General features: G+C 39.4%; 1 long non-coding RNA gene across 1 annotated transcript in view; it reads left to right on the top strand.

Annotated features, from left to right (window-relative positions):
- Positions 1–1421: 1421 nt before the first annotated feature.
- The window catches only part of LOC139676110 (uncharacterized), a 40071-nt gene continuing 19497 nt past the window's right edge, over positions 1422–21995 (top strand). Inside the window, exons 1-4 of the long non-coding RNA XR_011698591.1 lie at positions 1422–1526; positions 1645–1709; positions 20449–20495; positions 21587–21656. This is a non-coding gene — a long non-coding RNA (uncharacterized lncRNA). The remainder of the gene's footprint in view (positions 1527–1644; positions 1710–20448; positions 20496–21586; positions 21657–21995) is intronic.

The raw sequence follows: 21995 nt of genomic DNA, 5'->3' as shown, positions 1-21995 counted from the left end.
ATTTTTTAAAAAAACCAAAAGGATCTGTCAGATTACTAGTTGGAATTTTCCCCAGGAGATAGAGGAACCTGATTTCAGTTTTCTCAGGGAACCTGTACAGAGGAGTGAGGAATCAGTGGCCCTGCGTAGGGCAGCAGCCACCTCTGAAACCCTTCGGGCGCTGAGGGAGCTTGTTGTGAATGGGCTGTGCTGCCGAGTTTTGTGTTTTGGCTTGAGAGAGGCAAGGCAAGAGGCTGAGTTCCCTTTCTGACCATGCCAAGAGGATCATGTACTCCTGTCTGCTTTATCATTTCACTGGAAGGATGGCAGAATGGAAATATTTTTCTCGCTTGTTCATTTCCATTTCTGACAGCATTTGTAGTAAGTGGTGGGCACACAAAATGATAGCTCTGTAGTGGGTGAGAAAGCTGCTTGCTGCAATCGAAGTGAGGCAATTAGACCCTTGACAACTGACTTTGGTACCTGCACAGAACAGAATAAGAGAGATGTGTCAGGAATGATTCTGATGCCATACTGAAAGCTTTGGGTGGATCTTGCCAGTCCTCAGGCCAGATGTTTAACCCTCCCATCCCATTGGCACTGATTAATAAAATGTCTCCTTAAAGAAAATACAAGATTTTCCCACCTGTGACTGTGCTAAATGCTGTGTCTTGTGCTGAAATATGATTATTAATAGTTGCTTCTACAAAGCAGGTCCCAGTATCATGTATTACAAATAACATACAGTCAAGCAAAGCTGTATCAACAGTGTATATCTGTACCTAGTGTTTTATACTGATTTACTTTTAGCTCTCTGGAACTGAACAGTATTCATGTGTAAAGCATGCTCTTAACATTTTAATTAATTAATTTGTCTAAACCAGTGATATAAAGTGGGACCCTGTGGCGTTGGTGCTGTCTAGTTTATTACCATCCTGCTACCATTTTGGCAAACAATGCACAAATTTCACGCTGAAATGACTCCTCTTGGATTAGCTAGGGAGCAAGAGGAAGGGAAAAGAGAAAGCATATAGAATGAATGCTATGTTTGCAACTTCTGCTCACCTTTTTGTCCCCCGTGACAGTATAAGTTTGATGTAATATTTAAATACAAGCAAAGAAAAGTCATTGATACTATTTCTTTCTTGTGCCCTGATCTATTTAGGCTGAATTCTGTTGACAGCTGAGTAACACTGTTACTTGCCAGTATGATTACAGCAGTGTCCGCCTTCATTTTCAAATCCAATTTGCGTTTAATAAAATGAAAGATGAAAGCAACCTGGCTGAAAGTGCATCATCAGCACCGGCTTGCTGAATAATGGATTTGAAAGACTGGAAAGAAGTCACCAAACTAGTTGCAACGTTGGAGCGAATCTAGGTCAGAGAAACTTCAGTATGACTTATTGCAAGCCGATGACATAAATCATCCAGGAGAGGCCAGAGAAGACCGGCTACCTAGCTTATTTATTGTAGAAGAGATTGGCATTAATGAGCTGGGGGAGCAGAATGCATCCATCTGGGATCAAAATAACAGCGTGTCCTTCAAAGTAATCCTGACTACCTAGAAAATGTAGCCAGCGTGTCCAGAAAGACCCGTTGCTCCAAAGCATTGGAGTGTTTCTTGCTGACTGCAATGTCATCCCAATGTGTTGCATTACTCCTTAGGCACAGCAGCAGGAACACGGGAGCTGGAGGGAGGACCACATGGGCTCACCCACTGCACTGGCAAGGTCAGTTGGCCTGTTTAGGGAGTGGGAATGGGAGGCTTATTGCTGTAGCAGTTGATGCTTTTACAGTTTGGCTTTTGTGGGTTCAGCTGGCATTGCCTGTTTAATCCTGGCTCTGACTGCGTTTCCATAGTGCTCAGTGGGTGTGAGGGTGGTTGGTGGAAGCCTGTGGCAGCGTTACTTACAGATCATGGTGAACCAAAAATCAACCCTTTGTGAAAAGTGCTCGGTATCTCTTACTGTGGTTCTTCTTTCTGGGCACAGTCAGAGAAAATATTTCGGCTTTGGTTAATGTGGGTTGAATTATTGCTGTTTCCTCCTTTGAGCAGACAGGATTGAAAGTTTGTGGTTTTAGGACTAGCCTTAGTTAAGGTCTTTTTTCTCCTCTGGGGGATAAATATTCAATACTCACTTGGACAGGGACTTTTTACAGGGCAGTTCTGGTTTCAGCATGATTTTCATTTTAGCTTCCTTTCTAAAGAAAAAAAAATGCAATAATGATTCTGGATGCAAAAGAATGGAAGTAGTTGGATTGTAGGGGATTGGATATCATGCACCTTCCCTGACAATGTACATATGTTATTTTCTTTCCTTTATCTGCCTTATTTGTAAGGCCTGTTACCTAACTGTTATTTTCCTGTCTGGATTTCTTCTTTTGTGTTCTTGTCCTAGAGTATTTATTTCTCTTCTGTATACATCTAGTGTCTTAATTTTGTTTTTTCTTGACATGCTCCTGTGATGCTTTATTTCATAAAAGAGTACACCTGACAGGAAAGCCTTGTTTAGCCTTTCTGTACTCAAGAGTGTTTATCAAATAAAAAAAACCTTTCTAATGTTTCTGAAGGCGTAAATGAGACCAGATACATCTAACATTCAGAATTGTAAGTTATTTTAATGGTTGTTTTTTGCAGGAAATGATAATTATACAACAATAATTTCTTTCAAGTTTTAGTAACACATGGATTGTAAGACATGAGAGAAAGTCTTTGGTTTTAAAAAATCTGTGTATCTTAAAAAGGCCATGATTTTGTTTGGATATTACTGCTGGCAACATCCCTATAATGCTTATCATTTTAACAAGGTTTTAAAAGTTAAGCTTATATAAAACATGTTTCTGAAGCAAGGAAGGAGGGCTTGAATATACCTAACCAGTGAAGATGAGCAGAAAACCTACATAAATCATACTGTGGGAGCTGACATAACTGGAACCAGGATGTCAAAACTTTCAAGGGCCTGACAGCAGGACCTTAAGTGAGGGGAAGCTTTTGTTCGGTAGAGCTGATGTGCAGCTCGCTGATGTTAATAGGATACTTTTCATGTAGTTCTAATCTTTGGACTTTGAGTCAGGTCTAACATTCTCATTGAAAGTGTGATATTGCAATCCTTCTGTTGTCATAAGAATGACACCTTCTTCAGAAGAGATTATTTTCTTTTGGAAAGGGAGTGATCCATGAAGGAAATAATTGATAGTCTTAAATCCTGTACTTTGGAAATTCAAGTTCTCTTTATAATCCTCACAGAATGGGAAGAAATTACTAGCAACTTCACAATACTTAAAGCAGACCTGATAATGGAGTAATTATTTTACAGAAGAGCACATTCTTTATTGCAAAGATGAGCATTTAATTCTATCTATACGCAGCTTTGCAATAAAGGTAATAATTTCCACCAGAACATGTATGATTAACTGAGCAACTCAATATAGAGTTGTCAATCCTGAATGTTCTGGTAGAAGGAAAGAACAAGGACACCTTGTCTCTGATTATTGTTATTGGGGTGGGGGTGGACAGAAAGATCTTACGAATAGAGTCTCAGCTCACCTTAGGTGTATCCTTTAGATCTACAAAAGAGAATGGGGAAAAATGGGAATAAAGAAGCTAAAATGACTGCCTGCTTGCTGCTGAGCAAACCTGTCCCTAGGAAAAATCAAACTTGAAGTAGAAGCAAAAGATAGGGGAAATGGAATATCTGTACCTGAGGAGAAAAATATGGAAGCAGAGAGAGAAAAATTGGCACAACCTAATGTTTAGGACAATAACATTATCTGAAAATTACAATGCCTTGAAGACAATAAAGATGTTTTAGCACAACCTAAAGTTTAGGAGAATAACATTATCTGAAGTTACAGTGCCTTGAAGACAATATTTTAATATCTTTATTTCCCCATTTTTAATCTGTGCCTTTTTAATTAAGAAGAATCAGAAAAAATGAAGCTGTAAGTATTTTTAAAAAAAACATGCAGGAAATGTTATTCTTTCTAGTGTTACATATATATGAGTTAATAACTTAAAAATAATATATTTTTTGCTTAAACTGATAATTGACTTAGTGGTTGGTAGCCTATAAATGGCAGTGTAACTTTCATGTGCTTTGGGTAAAAGACATGCACCAAGAAAAGATAAAAGCATTAGAGGTGCGCAGTACAATCCTGAATGTGCTGATAAAATACTTGAATGGAACACAGTGGAAATGAAAGCAAACTTTTAGGAACAAGCATTTTTACTTCACAGTTTATATCAATGATGTGTCTTTGGAGAGCTGTGGGTCACAGCAGCAGAAACTACTGTGTCTGTTCAAACCACAGACCTGGTAACATCACTGGAAGGTGATCCCTGCAGCACACTTTAGGGTGAGCAACATTTGTGTGCCGAGCACTGTACCCATCACCACATTACAGAAGATAAAAGAAGTTCATTTCCTCATCCATTAGATTGTACATTGTGTGACATGAATTCTGATGAGCTTTTGCTTGTACATTGTGTAAGCAGTGGAACTATCCAAAGTATTTCAGTTTGTTGATGTCCTGTGGCATTGAATTCCAGAGAATTCATGCATTTGCATGAATTTTTTACTTCTAACTTTCCTGTTATTTCTCACTTTGAACATCAGGTTAGGAAAAGAAAGGAGTGCAATCTCTGTTCTCTGAGCCCTGTTGCAGCAAGAGTTGTTTTTTGGGAACAAAACAGTGGCAGAGGGGAAGGACAAGAATGTAGTTGTTGGTGAGCACACACCTGTAGCAAAACACCAAGAGCTGTGAGCAGTTTGAATGCCACATCAGGCTTTGATTTGCCCATTTGTTGGTCTGCTGTTGTCCATGTGCTGTCCCCTTTGGTGGGCATGACGGGGTCTGAATGGATGGAGCTTCTCTCTCCATCCTCCTGAGGGTCTGTTGAGGTGCTAGTAGTTTGCTACCTATGCTTACACAGCTTGTAAGTCATGTGTTATTGAACATGTAAAGGAAGTATCTGTGTTCTATATATATTGAGTACTGTTGCTGAGAAGAAACCAGGTGTTTCTTAGTATCATGTATTCTAAAGTAATGTAATTTAATATTTTCTTGTACAACCTGAGGAGATTTGGTGTGGTGCATATTTTATTATGACTGTACAAATAATATTGATCTCTATTCAAAAGAACCCAAGCTATGCAACAGTATTGTGCCAGCAAAAAGTCAATACAAATATTCAGTCACCGTCTTGTATTTCTGAAGCCTACACAGCTTCTTAGGTAGATTCTTATTAGGTTTGAGCTACTGAAACAAGGTGTTGCCCTCTATAACATTCATCATGTTACCTCTCTGGACTGGGCTGTATTTAAACACATTGTCACCCAGCTAGGTACCAAGCTATGAAACAGGTCAATGTATCTTTGCTCTTTCTTTGCAACTGGTAACAGTGAAAGCCATCTCATTTGAAGAATAATCTGTTATTAATTCTGTTATTTTCTGCCTCTTCAAGCTGCAGGTGTTTTCATTTGCCTTTTGAAACTTAGACCGTAGGGAAGTCCATGACACATCCCAGCTTTCTTTCACTCACTCCTGCTCATTGAGATGTATAAATAAATGTTATAAATCTGTGGATTTGGGGGTTAAGGAAATCAAAGTCTCCACAGTGGAAAAAATACCCTGTAACAAAAATATGAACCCCAAATTGCTCTGAAGTCCAAAGATGCAAACCGGACTGAGAGTATTCATCCTTAGATGTGTGCATTTTTTGTCAACACAGAGACAAAAGAAAGTAAGTGGCACCCAGAGGAACTTCACAAACCTCTTTCTAATAGGGACTGTAAGGTATGTGTGAGAGGAAAGACAAAGGGAGTCTAAGTAAACCTGATGTCTCTAAAAATGAAATGGATGAGCTATGTCTATATAGATGCTATGTAGTTGTGGAAAGGGTTGTTTAAATTTCGTACTGATTTAGTCCTGTTATAAATACACAAGAATGGGCTATGAACCTTTCTGTTGGTTCAGAATTGACTTATATGTTTTAGTGTGTATATATATGCATAGAATTGGTGATTGAACCCTTAACATTGCATCTAGACGTGTCCAGCCATGTCAGGGAGGGTTTTTCTACATCCTAATCTCTGATCAACTAAAATCTTAGTGGAAAATCCCATCATTTTTCCAGTGATAGTTTTAAGAAGGGATGGTTCAGAGTGAATCTGATATATCCGTTTGTGCAGAGTGGAAAAAGACACTTCTTTAGAATCAAATAATGCATGAAAAAACTTAATTTTCCAAAGAAATAGCCCGTGTAAGGAACATTTTCAAGAAAGACACAGCGTGGTCTATCATTGAATAGTTGAACCCAGTTCTTGGTATTTATGCAATCATGCTTTATCTGTGAGAACCCCAGTGCTGAGTTTCAGATAGAGTTCATGCATATACCTCCATGGAGAATGGCAGCAAGCATGTAACCCTGGCCCTCTCTCTCCATCTGCAGGATAGGTGACATACTTTCAAGTGACAGTCACACAAGAAATTAAAACATTGCCTTGACATCAGAGACAATCCTTCAGTCTTTGTCTACAGATGAAAGGACAGAGACTTGCTTGCCACTGTGACAGAAGTAATTTCAAAACAATAAATGTTAGGGAGTACTCCATGGGCTAGGATGAATTACAGGCTTATTCCCTTTTATATTTTTTGTATCATTTTTATTCTGCATGTATTTAGAATTCTCAGGAAATCTTGGAAACTATCTTTTAAATTGTCTGGGCCTGAGAGGAGATAATGTACATATTTGAGGCAAAGTGTATGCATCCTGCCACATGAAGATTTATTTTGAGCATAGTTACTAAAATTTTGAATTATTTACAGGGAGATGACCTAATGATTCAAAGACACCTTTTAGTAATACAGAATAAGGGATATGAAAACAGCCTGATACACTAGTCAGGACTTTGCGGTCTGGGCTATGCATACCTAACCAAAAAAGGACAATAACCTTGTTTGTGGGTTGTTTCTGCATCTGGCTGGACAGCAAAGATTTATTCTGGAAAAGATGTCAGTATGGAGAAGGGCAAATGGCAAAAGCAGTGTGTGATAGAGAAATAATTCAAACAAGGGAACCAACAGCTGGTTTGAGTTGGGTCAACCCAAATACCAGTTTTTGACACCCATGCACAAAGAGGAAAAGACAAGTTGGCTAGGAAAATGCACAGATAAAATCAATGTGATCTCTAAGGGATGCAGTTTGCTGAAATTCCAGAACTTGAGACATGTTTGTAGACCATAAAAATGTCAGCACAACAGTCTGCTCTATGATCAGTTTTTGCAAAAACTGTTATTTAAAATATGACTATAAAAAGTTTATAAGTAATGCAAAAGATTAGTGAGGACATGGATATGATTTTACTTGTGCAGGACTGACAAGTCCAGTGCTTTCTGATGCCTTTGTTAATGCTTAATAGATACAGAAAAAGTAATTCCAGAGATTATAAAGTCCATGAGACTAAAGATTTGTCTACTTGTGCTTATTTTCCTTTATCTTAAAAATGGAACTAAAACCAATTTCTTCTACTCTTGTTTGTCTTGTTTGTTTCAACTCCCGAATGACAAGAATCGTAATTTCTCTCAGACCTCAGTAGGTGTTACCTCAGGCTGGTGTTTCCAAGCACCACAGTTATAACTATAACAATATTAATGTTACCAGTAATAGGCATGGCATCTGACATGGAAATATATCTGTAAATACTTTTTTCACTTTCCCTTTCATGAGCAAATAAGTATTTCTAAGTTACTGGAATGCAATTTTTTAACTCTTCTTAATAAGAGCAGTGTCCATGGTTACCTTGCTGCTGCCAGTCATGCCAAGTGTTGTTACCAAGGTCTGACTGTTGCAGTCATGCATAATAAAAGTGATGGTGTTTATGGAGGTTTTATTAGTTAAAATTATACTCCTGCTGAAAGGTTTACTAAAGATGAAATGGAATTTCACTATGCATTAAACAGGAAAGGGTGTGAAGGAAAAAAATCCTATTAGAGTAAGAGACAATGCACTGTATGCAGGTTTATAAATTTGAGCCTCAGTTTGAAAATGAGTCTAATCTTGCTGTGCAAGCAGCACATGCTGCACAGTAATAGCACAGCCTTAACGTCAAGTTTTAAAAACTGCACATTCAGTGTGGCAGATTTCCTTGGAAATGATCTAAATCTTGTGGACTGTGAGTCAAAGGCAGGTTAATGTCAAAAAACTCTGATGACCCACTTTTAATGTTGCACTACTATAACTCGTGACTATTTTCAAGTGTCTGACACTGGGGCAAATTTCATCGCAGTTAGTCCTTGCAACAACTTCTTAAGACTGTGGTTGGGCAAGTGGCTTGTCTATAGAGCTAAATAAAGTAGACTCGTATTCTCCTAGGAGGTTATCTAGATGACTTTGATACTTGAATCTTAGATACATGTCCATTTCTATGATATCCAACTACCTTGCAGGTCTAACTGCACGTACCTAAGTGCACCTATGACCAAACTGCTTCACTGAGATGGATATTGCACAAAGTGAAACTGAGGGCTGATTCTCTAAGGAGATACAAGATGTTTTATGCTTGCAGTCAAGGTATGTAACTTGGGTGTCCTGATATGCCATAGGATTGGGAGGGCTCAGGGGTGGGATTCTCAAAAGCTGATATGCTCAGAACCACTTCAACAGGCCAGGGGAAAGGTCCCTTCTATCACATAGGTGCTTTTGGTGGTAGGCAGAAAGCTTCGTACAACCAAAATGTCCCCGTCTGTGGTGGAGGGATGAAGCAGTGCCTCCTGCATGCTCCTTGTTCTTGGGTTGCTGGCTTGGAAATGCAGCTGTCAAGAAAATCTCATCCCCATTGTAGGGAGGGTAGGATGTGTTAATAAAGACATGGGCAGATGAATTCTAACATACTATTCCTTATCAAATCATCTTTACTCTATAATCTTGAGGATATTTATTCTAAAATCCTTTAAGTTATTTATTCCTGAATAGGGAATTCTCAATTTTGCTTTTCTTTTACTGCAACCTATTAAAATAATGTTTGAAACAAAGGGTTGATGCCCCAATGAAATCAATGACTGCTGTAATCATGGAACATCTTTGAAATGAAACAGAGAGGATTCCTGTTCCAGCTGAAGGCAGTACCATGGATACTAAGGATCTGTACAGTCCCAATTTTGAAATACATAAAAATAGTGAAGCTGTAGCACTTAAATCAGTGTTGCTCCTATTATGCATAACTTCTCTCTGACCCAGGGAATGGAAAGGTAGCTTGTACTGAACTGCAGTGTAAGAGAAGAAAGTATGACTGCACTGTGCCATGGAGGGGCAGTGCAGAGACACTTAAGCTGCTGCAGAACTGAAGAAATATAATTGCAATAGCACATTGCAAATAAGGTCTGCCAAGAAGACTGGCATCATTATCTAACCTAGTGATTATGGAGCTTAGCCAAGAGTGATGTATTCGTGGGCCCAGTCTCTATGTCCTTGATTATTTCTGGCTTGTATTTGCTTTTGAATCCAGATGCCATCTAATGTTAGTTGTTTACACATCCCAGGGGACAAAAACTGGGTCCCAGGTCTCTTCCACTTGGATCCAGGTTTGTGCTTCTTTGTAGGCTCTGCATTTTCCTGCAGGAGGTAGAAACTGTGCTTTCAGTCCTCCTCTGCAGGGAAAAGCCTGGAATTCAGGTCTACCACTTCCTGAGCAAATACTCTACTCGGGTGTTATGCAAAAGGCCATGTCTGTGAATAAAAGCTTGGCATACATTAAGATTGCTCAAAGCATACCAAATAAAACAGACTCTTCAGGAGGGACAGCTAGTCTGTAAATCCCAAGCAGCCTTTGTTGACAGAGAAGTGCTTAGATTGTCAGCTCAGCTTGGATTTTTCAGAAATCTAGTGCAAAATCCCTTTGTGTCTTCAGTTTTCATTACCCCCTGAGCTGTGAGGCAGAGTGTTCGTGTTTGGCATTCAGGATGAGGTGCACTTCAGCTCTTTGCCCATCCTGTGCACCTATAGCAGCTGCACCCAGAGCCCCTTTCCTGTAAAAGGATTTGTGCCCAAAGAGTAGGAGTACAGGAGAAGCACTGGCACTGTTTGAGGGCACATGCCTGGCAGCTGGGAGCATCCAGTGAATCAGGATTCAGCATAGGAGACTGGTGAATGTGTCAACAGGGAAAGCATCATCAGCTCCCCAGTCTGCTTACATGTTCAAAAGTGGCTTCTAAAAAAAAAAGGGAGAAAATAGGTTATAGATAAAAGTTTTAAAAGAACTGTATGAGCCTTAATTTGAATTCAGCTCTGAAAGGAAACAGCTTTTTTTAATACATACTTGAGCAGTCTCCCCCTTGCTAGTTTCCCAAAAAGTGATGCTTATTTCTTGCAAACTGAGCACTCAGAGTAACTGTCCAGAGGCTGTGGTCCATATCTGAGCAGCCAGATAACTAAATAACTAGTGACAGCAAGTTCTTTTGTGCAGCTCTGCTGCACTTGGCTAACTGCTCAGGTTGTCCTGGAAAATGATGTCTAATGTCAACAACATTTGTGTCTTGGTTCTCGTTTCAGACTTGTGAAATTAGAAAGCCTGATATGACTGTCCTGGGTACTCAGAAACTTCTTACTACTCTGGCATATCTTTTACTGGACAGTATTAATTCTCCAGATGAGCTACACTGTGGTTTACAATACTAAATCTGTTTGTGTTCATAGTATAAAAATTGCCAGGCTTTATTTGCATTTGTGGTTTAGAAAACCTGAATGTGATTTCCTGAATGCATGATGGTGCCATACATTGTCTCCTGATATGCTCTGAAAATCAACCTCCTCATAACTTTTAGGCTGTTCCTAAAGCTGCTTACATTATTGTAATGTTGTTGAGTTACCTCTAACAGAGTCAGCAGCTCACCACAGAGATTTCATCCCCTTGTGAGAAGGCAAAGCAATGGTTTTTCTCAGCTGCATTAGTTGTGTCACTGCAGATAACTTGGCCCAGATTTGCATAGGTGTTGGATGTCCCAGCTGCATGTCCCAGTGGTTGCAAAAGGCACCTGGGAGTGCTCAGTGCTTTCTGAAAAATGAGACTATTCGGATTTCAAATTTACCACTGCAAATTAGAGGAGTAGGAAGTATGAGGCAATGAAGAATGGGATTTATTTGCATTCTCCTGATTCCAGTATACTGGTATGACGACTAAATATATTTTAAGATCTCCTGAGTCTTTGAGAGAATGTAATATTTTTGTCTTAACAAGGAAAGGAAGAGAATGATGGATGAAATTGGATTGCACAAATTTTATTTAAAGATGCTGTCATTGATTTGCATTTTATTTCTTGGTCCAACTGGAATAGGAAGCTTTTTCAGCTCTGCAAGTTCTGTGATTACAAGAGAACCCCCTAAAGAGCTGATAAAACAAGGGTGACAACTCAAGATAAATAATTGCTTCTGGCTAATTGTTTCCAAACTACAGATGCAGTCATACAGTTAAAAATCATCATGGCCAGTTCATGGAACAGCTGTTTCATATAGAAATGCTGTGATTCATTTTGTATTCCTGTCCATTATGTGCTCTTGGTGAATTTAGTGCAATTACGTGTAGAAAAAGGTTATTGCTTTTTTTGAGGAAAGCATTGTAAGCTGCCATTTTTCAACACTGCCATATTTCTCTGCCGTATTATTCCCCCCCACAAAAAGCAGCCAGAAAGATGTGTCAAAAAGACATATTATCTTCAAAAACACAGGAAAAGTGTCAGTCTGGTTTCAACAGAGTTCCAAGGAATTTATAATTGTTTTCTCTCACATAAACTGTTAACTGTCCTCTTTGGTAAAGATGTGTGTTGATAGGAAAAAACCCAAATGAGAAATGACAAGATATTCTGAAGAAAATTGCTTGTGAGAAATTTTGCTGAGCTGTTCATTCTATTGCAACAAATAAACAAACTACCATACCAATAGAAGAGATTCTGCCTGAATTTGGCTCTCCACCCGTGGGAATGGATGTGGAACTGAAACTGCAGTGATCCGGTCTGTTAATTTTCTGGATGTTTGCTCTGTTATCTCACTTTCCTCCCTATAAAATGGGATATTAATCCTTCCTTCATTCAGAGAATTAGTTAGGTTTTGTGCAGTCCTTTGGCACTATTAATGAAGGATTTCCTCTGCAATTTAACTCGCCTCTCCCTCCTTGCGCAGACACTCCTGACCACACCAGGAACTTTTCTTTGCAGAGTCAGATTCGCTGTTTTTCATTAGAAGCTGATGAATGTAAAGCCGAGATTTTCCCTGAAAATTGGAAGCGAAGCTGATATCACTTCAGTGAAAAGTGAGCCAGTGTGGTGAGTTTTATATCCCTAAATTAGCACTGAAGAGAAGGGGAAAACTTAAGAAGTAATTTCACAGTAAAGCCTCAGTGTGCTGGTGAGTAGGAAAATAAAGTATTCTTCATCCATGAATCATGCTCACTCCCGGGGAGGAGAGATAGATACTTACTGCTCTTGCCATTTACCCTCTAGCTAGCTGTCTGAAGAAGAGTCATGCACCTATAGCCACATGTTGAAAATATCTTCTCTGCTCTCTCAAGTTGTTATAATGGTTAGAACAGAGAGGAATTGTGATGGACTTCATTATTCTCCCCATTTAATTTTGCAGGATGCCCTTTGGTGCTTCTGCTCTGCGGTACAGCAGAGTCATTCTGATTGATGTGTACCTCTGGTGGACACCAAAATAAGGCTACCATTACTAAGAAATACTGACTTTCATGTTGTGAATTACAAAAAGAAAAAAGAAACCAGTAGGACCATTTTGGAAATATGAAGTAGCAATGCTTATTAATTTAGAAGATGCAGCACAGAAGTAGAACACCAAAAAGCAAATAAACCCCCTCTAAAGTATGGGACTCTAGTGCTAGCAAACACCAGTTCAGTCTTCCCTGCTATGGATAAAGTTGGATGCAGCAGCAGGAGTGTTATTTTCTCCCTGCATGATACCAGTCACTTCCACAGGAGACAATATGCAATCCTAAGAGCTAAGCTCTAGGTGTTTCATATTTGCTGAATCTCTTGCTTTGCGCCATTGATTTCTTCACACTGAATCTCATCTCTGGCCCAGTTAGTGAGCCATTAAGTGAGGAGTCTACTGTGTTGATGAAATAATAATTCTGTTTACAGAGTGCTTTCTCACCAAGGCACTGTAGGTGCAGCACAGTATCTGCTTAATTCACACTCTTTTAATAATTAAAGCTTTTCTACCTAATACCTTTGTGAAAAACTGAATTCTTGTGTGATTTTCAACCAAAAGCAATTGCAGAGAGGCTGCCTGGGGAGCAGTTCCTTGAAGGTTGCCCATTTGTTTGATGCCAGAGCATCCTTCCCTCTAGGAGGAGGAAAACATTTCCTTTTCTTGAGGAAGATTGCTTAGGCCATGTACACAAGCACATCAGCTGAGAAAACAGAATGCAGTCATACTCCCTTTCTGCCAGATTTTTTTTCCATTAGGGACTACCATATTCTTAAACCGTAAGCCATAGGACATTTTAAAGTCTTTTTCCCCTTCTAAAAAAATAAGATATGCTGAAAGATATCCTTAAAGAATAAATTGTCTGATGATAGCAGGGAAAGAGACAAGAAGCTTAGGAAAAGTAAGGGCTAGCATTACTTGCTGCATCCAGCCCAATCCAGAATGGCAGGTATTTACCCAGTCAGGTGTAATTAATTAGTTGTGTTGGCTGGATACAGCTCTGAAGTGACCATCTGCAGGGGGATAGCTGAGAAACCAGCTATGAAACCTGGTGACTCTCACACCTGACTGACATGACTCCTCTTTCCATGTGGGAAGGGCTCCTGAAAGCTAGAGTTTTTGTAGGAGAATGTAGACTTCAAGTCACATTCGTGCTTGTGTTTGAAATATACTTTGAACAGGAAGAAAACATAGCAGGGAACAGATGATAGTTCATGATGGCAGGAATGAATTAATCTGCCTCTTGCACCAGTCTGAATATTGGCTTCAGGAAGCAGTGTCTGTTCCCACTGCCATAGCATGTTCATTGGTGGCTGTGCTAGGGGACCACTGACATATTTAGCATATTATGCTGATTAAGCTGGAACATGAATCTTGAAAGTGTCTAGCTTTTTCTTCAATGTGCTTATGTTTCTGTGCCCTCCCTTCCTATGTTTGAAGGGTCCTTGGCTAAATGAATGGTGCAGAGATAGTAATTTCAATTCACATTGCATTATCCCAAACACTTTCTCTGAAGGTAATAGGCTGTAGTAGTAGATTAGTATTTCTGGTGGCATTAGCCCACCTGTGAGTAGCCTGTCCTGAAAGCTACCATGTGTCATGGTGTCTGAGTGCTGACTGAGGGCTGGAGCTCACGTGGGAGGGATCACCAGACTCCCAGAAAAGGTGGTGGTTGAAAGCAAATGTCATTGGCCAAACTGCACCCAAGTGGCACTATTGCTGGAGTGAAGGCATGGAAGCAACTAACACTTACAGTCTCCTCAAACAATGCCTCTGAAAATATTTGCCTAAGATTTTTACTTTGTTTCTGTCACAAAAAGCAAGGCTGGAAAATAGTTTGAGAGCTCTTTAAGGTAAATCCTTTTGTGCCTTTCCTACAGATGCAGGTAATTGCAGGGAGATTTGGGATCTGTCTAAGTCAGATCCTGCCCATTAAAAAATATATATCAGTGTTGGATTTGACATGCAGTGTTGACATCCTTCTTTCCGTAGTAAGTCAGATGATATGTTTAGCAGACAGCTACTTTGACAACTTTCCTTCTGAGGAGCTGAAGGAAAATGCTGAAAATTTCCTGGAGTTTTTGACATTTTATGAGCTTGTTGGGCTAATCTTTGTAAAATCTTGATGCTGGGTCATCACACTTATTGATACCAGAGGCTTATGCAACTGCAGAGACTGCATCTCATTGTAGTTAGGAAGCTGAACCTCCCTTTAAAGGAAAATATTGCCTTGCTTACATTAAAGGAAGAAAAAACTCATCAGCTTCTGAACTTTGATACTAACTCTGCAGGCTTGTACTACTGCAGCATCTATCTAAACCTGCAATTTCTTTCCATTAGGAAAATAATTTGCACAAATCTTTCAAGAAATCATCAAACAAATACTGTTTTGTTCTCATAGTTTAAATTACATCGTCAATTTTTCCTACTCAGTGCTCTTTACTTCTGTCCTTTCACACTAGAAACTACCCTCTGTATCTTGAATAGTTGAGTAGCTAAATGCCTATGTTATGTGTTGATGACTAACTTGTCATAGAGCCCCTGAAGCCATTACGAAGCGTTACTGAATGAGACTTGAGCTGCCTATGTGCTCATTCATAATGAAATGAAAGCCAGCCAACTGGCTTTTAAAGGGAGTCAGTCTAGAGGTCTCATTGTATCACCTCCTCTGTTAATAGAAGACACCTAGAGCAGAATCTCAACAGTTTCTGGAAACCTTCTGACTGGTTACTGTGAATATATTTTTTCAAAATAATTCTTTTCCTTAAGGTGAAAAATATTTAGTTTGTTTTCATTTGTACTGTTTTGAATAACACCAATGCATATACCATATTTTTCCTTGAATTTTTGAGAAGAGTGTTTGACTTGATCAGTTATAACATTTTTAGGGGCAGGCAAAATGAAGTGGCAATGTGTCTTGGCAGAATTCCAACTGTGAATATTTTTAGTGTGTTTGACATCAGCGTCTCTGGTAGAAGATACCATTACTGTATCTTTTTTGAAGTTACAGTGAGACAAAGAGGCTTCTTCTCACAAAATTAACCATAATTAAAACCGATTATTTATTAATGTAGAGGGATTTATTTTGTTAAATGGCTTGGTCACGTTTGCCCTCTAGTGGCAGTGAGTTTGCAGCTGATGGATCCCCAGGAGCCAGCCAAGAGTGGCCTCTGCAGAAAACATCACTAATGGATTTTATTTAATTTTATTGTTTGATTTATGGTTCGCTCTATTTATCAGCCTCTAGTGTGAGCATATAACTGCACAGGGAAGGCTTCCTCTCACTTAGAAGTCAGGGTGAAGTGTGAGTAAGCCTGCTTTTCTGCTGCTCCATTCCCTCAAGAGTAAGGCTGTAATGGAGATCACCAAGTCTCTTATCTAGAAGAGATAAGCACAGCAACAGCTGGTGGGAGCAGAGGGGGGCTGCAGTTTGGTTTCCTGGGGGTTTGCTGTTCAGCTTGTTGAGACACACTTGATTATGTAGTGCTTTCATGACAACCCTACTTACTGCCTAACAAGGGAAAAATAAGCCCTACAAATAGCATAATGAAGAATTCAGGCAAAGAGAAGAACTTAAAATTGGAAAGGTCTTTTCATATGAAGGAAATCTTTTGGGGAGGGAAGGGGGTAATGAAACCCAGTAGCTGTGAAATTGCTATGTGATCACCAAGCAAGAAAACCTCTCATTCTGTCATTCAGAAAAATTATTACAGTTTTCAGATTTGCGTTGTTAGAATAGTATGGCAGAGTATGCCATGTATTTTATTTCTCATACACTCTTTTAAAAGATCTCTCAACATTTTTGCAACAGAAGAAATATTTTTTCTTTTTTTCCAGAGTGCATATTGATGTGGAGGAAAACAGCAAGGTTCAATGTTTTCAGTGTTAGTGCACCTATTAAGGAAATGGCTGAAATTCAAGGATGATGTAATGTGGAAATTGCCAGGTATCTTCCTCAGGGGGGCTGACTCAGGGTGATCCCACTTCATCTCTGAGTGGTTGTTCCAAACACCCATGGCTTGGGGCTATTGGTTTTTTAGAAGTACTATTTATTACCTTCTTGATTGCCTTAGGAGGAAGTGTTTGTGGAACAGAGAAGTGCAATGACAGCCTTATTGGATGAAGGACTTTCCAAGCTAAAATATGAGTTTTGGCAGCTTGGCTAAACAAATGCATTCCCAGTTAGCACTTGTGCAAATCTTGCACTGTCTGCAGCACAGAGGTTATGCAATTGTAAGCTATTGTGGCACTGCTTGTCTCTTTTGCTCCATATGGAGCAGCAGTTAAAAGGGGACTTGATGACTGGAACAATGGTGAAGGGGTGGACACAATTACAGAAAATATTGATATTGCTGTTATAAGGTCATTAAAGCATAAAGTCCTGATCATCTAATCTCAAAAAAAATCAGATGCATATATAAATCATTAAAAAACACCTTTAAAATGAGACTTTTAATGGAGGAATGAGTTCAGGAGGAGAAAATCTAACATGTTTCAGCCACTGTTCAGTACCACACTAAAAATGTGCAGCAAGTGAGTAAAAGTGACATTCAAATGTTTGTACCATAAAAGATTTGTCCTTAGAAGCTTTGAAAGAGTTGAGAAATCTTTCTTAATTATATTTATATTTACATGATTTAAAGCAACACCATAGTCTGAGCTATGACTCTGCTTGGCCAGGCCAGGATTCTCTCTGTAAGTGTTTGTTCATCTAAAGGTGCAGTTTTGGTAGAATACAAAGCATAGAGCTTTGCCTGTGCCTGTAACCTAAACTGCGACCTTTTAATTCATCCAGTCTGTGCCTACTCACTAAGAGAAAGCTGCAATGCAACACCAAATGATGTACAAAAATTTAGTGCTTTGTTTTTCAGATTCTTTCAGAAATATAAATGAAATTACTTCATCACAACACCCCTGAAAAGCTCCTCTGTCCCCTGTCCGAGTGAAGAAGGTGAGGCAGAGAGCAGCTCGCTTGTGCTGCAGGAAGAGTTCCTGTCCCAGGGAAGTTTGGGGCTGTCACACTGCTCTTTGCTCTGCACGGGAGGGGGATGTTGGCATCCCAGCATTTCTCATGAGTGGAGCAATCCATTTTGTCGATCCACCAGCTGGCCAAAAGGTGGAGGCAGTGCCAGTTTCCCTGTCTGCCTGGTGCTAACCAGCTGGCCCTGGGCATGCTTAGAAGCCTGCAGAGCCAAGCTGAAGGCAGGAGGTAGCACAGGGGAGTTGGCTGGTTGCTGGGCTTGGAGTTGGCAACCTTACTCAGCCCAGGAAGCAGTGTAATCCGTATGGCTGCAGCTGGGGAGCTGAGGACTTGGCAAAGGGGACAACCTGCCTGCCAGATTTATTTTGGTCTGTCAGGCAAGGTCACCAATTAATTCTTCTGGAGCATTTCAGTTTGATTGCATCAGGATTTTCCAATGTGAAGCTGTAGTGTTGTGGAGACTGATGCCCAGCTTCATAGAGGAAAGGAAAGAAAACGACTTAGATGCAGGTGCATCTTAGATACTCAAGACTGAAATCCTTAATATTCCCTTCTATACCTTTAAATAACAAAGTCTATCAATGCCTAATTGTCACAAACTGTTAACCTCTCCAGCATCCTAAAAAGCAGCCTTGTCTCTGCTCAGAAATGATGGCAAATTTGCAGAGCTCAGCCCCTTCTCACATGTAAGACATGAAAAATGTTGCACAAGTTGCTCTTCCCTCTGCACCCCTTAATCTTTATCAATGAACCCCACAAAAGCACAGCATGTCTGATTATGCTCATTCAGTGTTCCTACCTATTTTCAGATAATGATTTAATGGGTTGAACAGTCACCTGAGATGTAAGACATTCCCCAGCCCCTTAGCTGTGTTTCAGAATGGGCAATGTAGGTGCCAAACCTAGAAGGTGATTTCAGGTATGGAAACCTGTTCCCAGGGAGCCCAGTCCCCTGTGAAATGGGATGTGTGTGATGACCTCTGCAGCATTTCCTATTGAATAGTCTAGATAGCTATCAGGCTGGAGGGGGAAGATATCTTAGATCCCACCTTAAGTGCTTAACTCTCCTTAATAGATGGAATTCAGTACATCACTCTGGGGAGAATATTATACTCTAACTTCAGACACGTGAAAGTCAGGTCTTGTAACACAACGAGTCATAATACCAGAAACTATGGGGGCACTATGACTCATGGTAGAGATCAAAAGGAGGTGGTGTTATTTCACAAAGGTGAAACAACAGTCAGAGGTATTGATATATCTTCATTGAGTCTGCAGTAATGTAGACAAGTTAATGTCAGAGTGAGACAAATATTTGTTGGCCAGTTCTAGCCCCAGCCTGAGCCTGTGTTAATCTCTTATGCCCATAGTGAATCTAATCTGTGTATCATTCCCAAGTCATGAAGAAATTTTGAATATTAGTTTTGTTTTGACCACAGAAGCAGGAATCTAAGTAGAGTTCTAGCATGTTAGCTTATTCAGCCCAAATTCTTGGCTCTGTTTCTTTTGCAATAATCATCTTTTTATCAGCTGGCAAAAAACCAAAGCATCAAAGCAGCTCTAGCTACAGTAAATGCTAAATGACATAAGAGACAGATATGATATGACCACTTTTACACAAGGCATTTAAATATTGTTTCATATAATGTCTGTAAGGGATGTTGAGTTACTTTTACTTATGAAGGTTAAGAAGATGCATGGAAGAAATAATATAAAAAAATAATGGAGATAGGTTTGAAGATAGCTAGTCACAACATTTCATGTGTTTGTCATCATTTACTCTATTTTGAAATTAATTTCATTATAGGGATTTTAAGAGTCACATAAATGTCCTGAAGCTTCATCAAGAAAAGAAATTGTGATCCATTTTTCAAGTGAGGCAAAACAAAGAGGTGTCAAAAGCCTGAGGATTATTATTTCAGCACCCTAGTTTAGCACTATATTATAGTGACCTTGCAGAGTTTATGCAGGACTTGGGGTTTGACAGTACAAGTCTCCAACTGGTATTTTTCTCCAAAGGACTCACAATTTAGCTAAAGACAAAATGTATCAAAGATGTTGGAGAATATGGCTATTCAGCAAGAGGGCCAAGTATACTTGGCCTATGAGATGCAGAGTTAGTGGCTACTGTAAAGATTTTGACTTTGCCTATAGTATGCAGATGGCAATTGGAGTCATCCACAGTAATCCATACAGGTCTTGGATGTTCAAACTTCTTCCGGGGCCTGAACTCCAGCCTTGCCTTTACAGCAATTGCTGTGTCATACATGTCCCTGAATCTTAGCCTGTTTGTCATCATAGATGACTAAAGATATTGCAGAAGAAAAGTCCAGAGAGGAGAGAAAGCAAGTTCATAAAGATCCAAAATCTCTAGTGAGCTGATATTTTAACATAGGTTGCAATGTGAATTTTGAAGCTGCCTGAATAGCTTCTAGATGGGGCTGGGTGCACAGCTGCAGGACTGCCTGTTGCCCTGCAAGCAGGGGAAGGTGTGCTGAGGTGCCCACATTTCTCCTACTGAAAGAAGCTGAAAAGACCAGTGCACACATAACTAGGGAAGGGAAACTGGGATGGCAGGAAGAAACAGACTACAGATAATGAAGGGAAGCTCTGTGATCAGATCTATCTATATAGATAATTCCTATTTCCCCAAACCCACATGAAAGCATACTTAATAATATTAGGACATAAAAGTGTTTACTGTGAATTAAAGCTAAGTGAACTGCAAGGGAAAAAAAGAGGGATAACCAGATTTTTTTTTTTTTGCATTAAGCTTTTTCAGATACCTAAATGACAACCTTCTTACACTGAGGATGCACTGTAAGTACTGTTTTTGAACAGCTTTGGATTTTCTTAGTAAACTGTTCCTCCAGTCCTTCTTGCCATGTAATTGCTGCCTATCCAGAAATAACAGAAAGAAGAATGTCTTAAGCAGTGTCTTTTTCCTCTGGGGACAATGTGAAATGGTATTCAGAAAGGTACCAAATTGTAATATACTCATAGAAAAAAACCTCACCTAGTAATCAAGTGTGGAGGTTAGAGGGAAAAAAAACCTCACTCCAAACCTTGATTAGAATTCATATAAAACTACCTGGAATTTATCAGACCTATAAACAAACCCAGAGGAAAAAGGTTTAAATCATTGTAAGTCAACAAAAAAACCAGTAGATGGCACGAGAGACCTTGAGATTTGACATAAAGCTCAGATGGCCACTAATAGCTACTTGCTTTTGCAACCTTCTGAGCTGTCTCTGGTTTTAGCCCTAACTACTGTATTTGTTAGATTCCTGAGGTTTCTTATTCATCAGCTGCACTTAGATCCACACAGTACATTCATTTTTAGGGACAACTAAAGTTCATTTAATAACTCATTCAATCATGCTGAGTAAAAGCCTAGCTCTCTTGAGTTTAACCATTGGCTTCAGTGGGGTTAGAATTGTAGATGTTATTTTTTTAATGCTCATGCTGTGGAGCAGGCATTTCATTTCCAGGAGGGGTCTGATATTAATGGTTGTGTCCTTTCCTATCACACTGCAACTCCTTTCTCTGAAGCAGAATGACCATGCTTTCCTGAGGGTCACTGTGTCATTTAAAATTAGTGAGTCAAAAGAGCCAGCTCTGATGAACAAAAGGTTTGTTGTCTTTGTCTAGGGTACAAAAGACCATCTTTCCAATAGCCTTTTGCTTATGCCTCTTTAATAGCAGCATCCAATTCTAGGCTTTTATGAATAATCCACTAAGGTTTAACCAAAAGTGACCATGAACAAATTAAGTATATTGTTTTGATTTTTTTCCAAATGTATAGTTATTTTACAGTTGAATGAGTCTGAAAATGAAAACCTTCAACTTAGCAATAAAATACACTCATGTGGTTAGGAGATCTAGTGAAAAAATTTACTTTTCAACTCTAGGATCACTGAACAACTTGCAAAAGACATATGGGACTATAAATTCATAAGCATTTCTGAGTCCATCAAGTAGGTAAGTAGTCATATCTTTCTGATGCAGAAAATGAGACCCAGAAGTCCCTAGCCTCATACAAAACCACATTACAGAGCTGCATGGGTAGGATTAGGACTCAAGCCTGGCTTGTGCCTAGGTCTGCATCTTTTTTCTGACACTCATTTAAAAAAAAATACTAGAGTACCATAATTGCAAGATTATATTACTCGGTTACTGCAATGAAGTCCAGAATTCATTAATACATATCCTTGAGAAGCACTGGGAATGAAATTAGAATGCATAAAAGCTCAGCCTATGTAGTACACATTTTAATACTTGGTTGGGTATATAGCTTTGGTTTGCTTTATAAGATAGGAC

Source organism: Pithys albifrons, chromosome 10 (genome assembly GCF_047495875.1).
Source record: "Pithys albifrons albifrons isolate INPA30051 chromosome 10, PitAlb_v1, whole genome shotgun sequence".
Classification (NCBI taxonomy): domain Eukaryota; kingdom Metazoa; phylum Chordata; class Aves; order Passeriformes; family Thamnophilidae; genus Pithys; species Pithys albifrons.
Note: the sequence above shows the minus strand (reverse complement) of the source record. Positions and strands in the feature narration are given on the sequence as shown.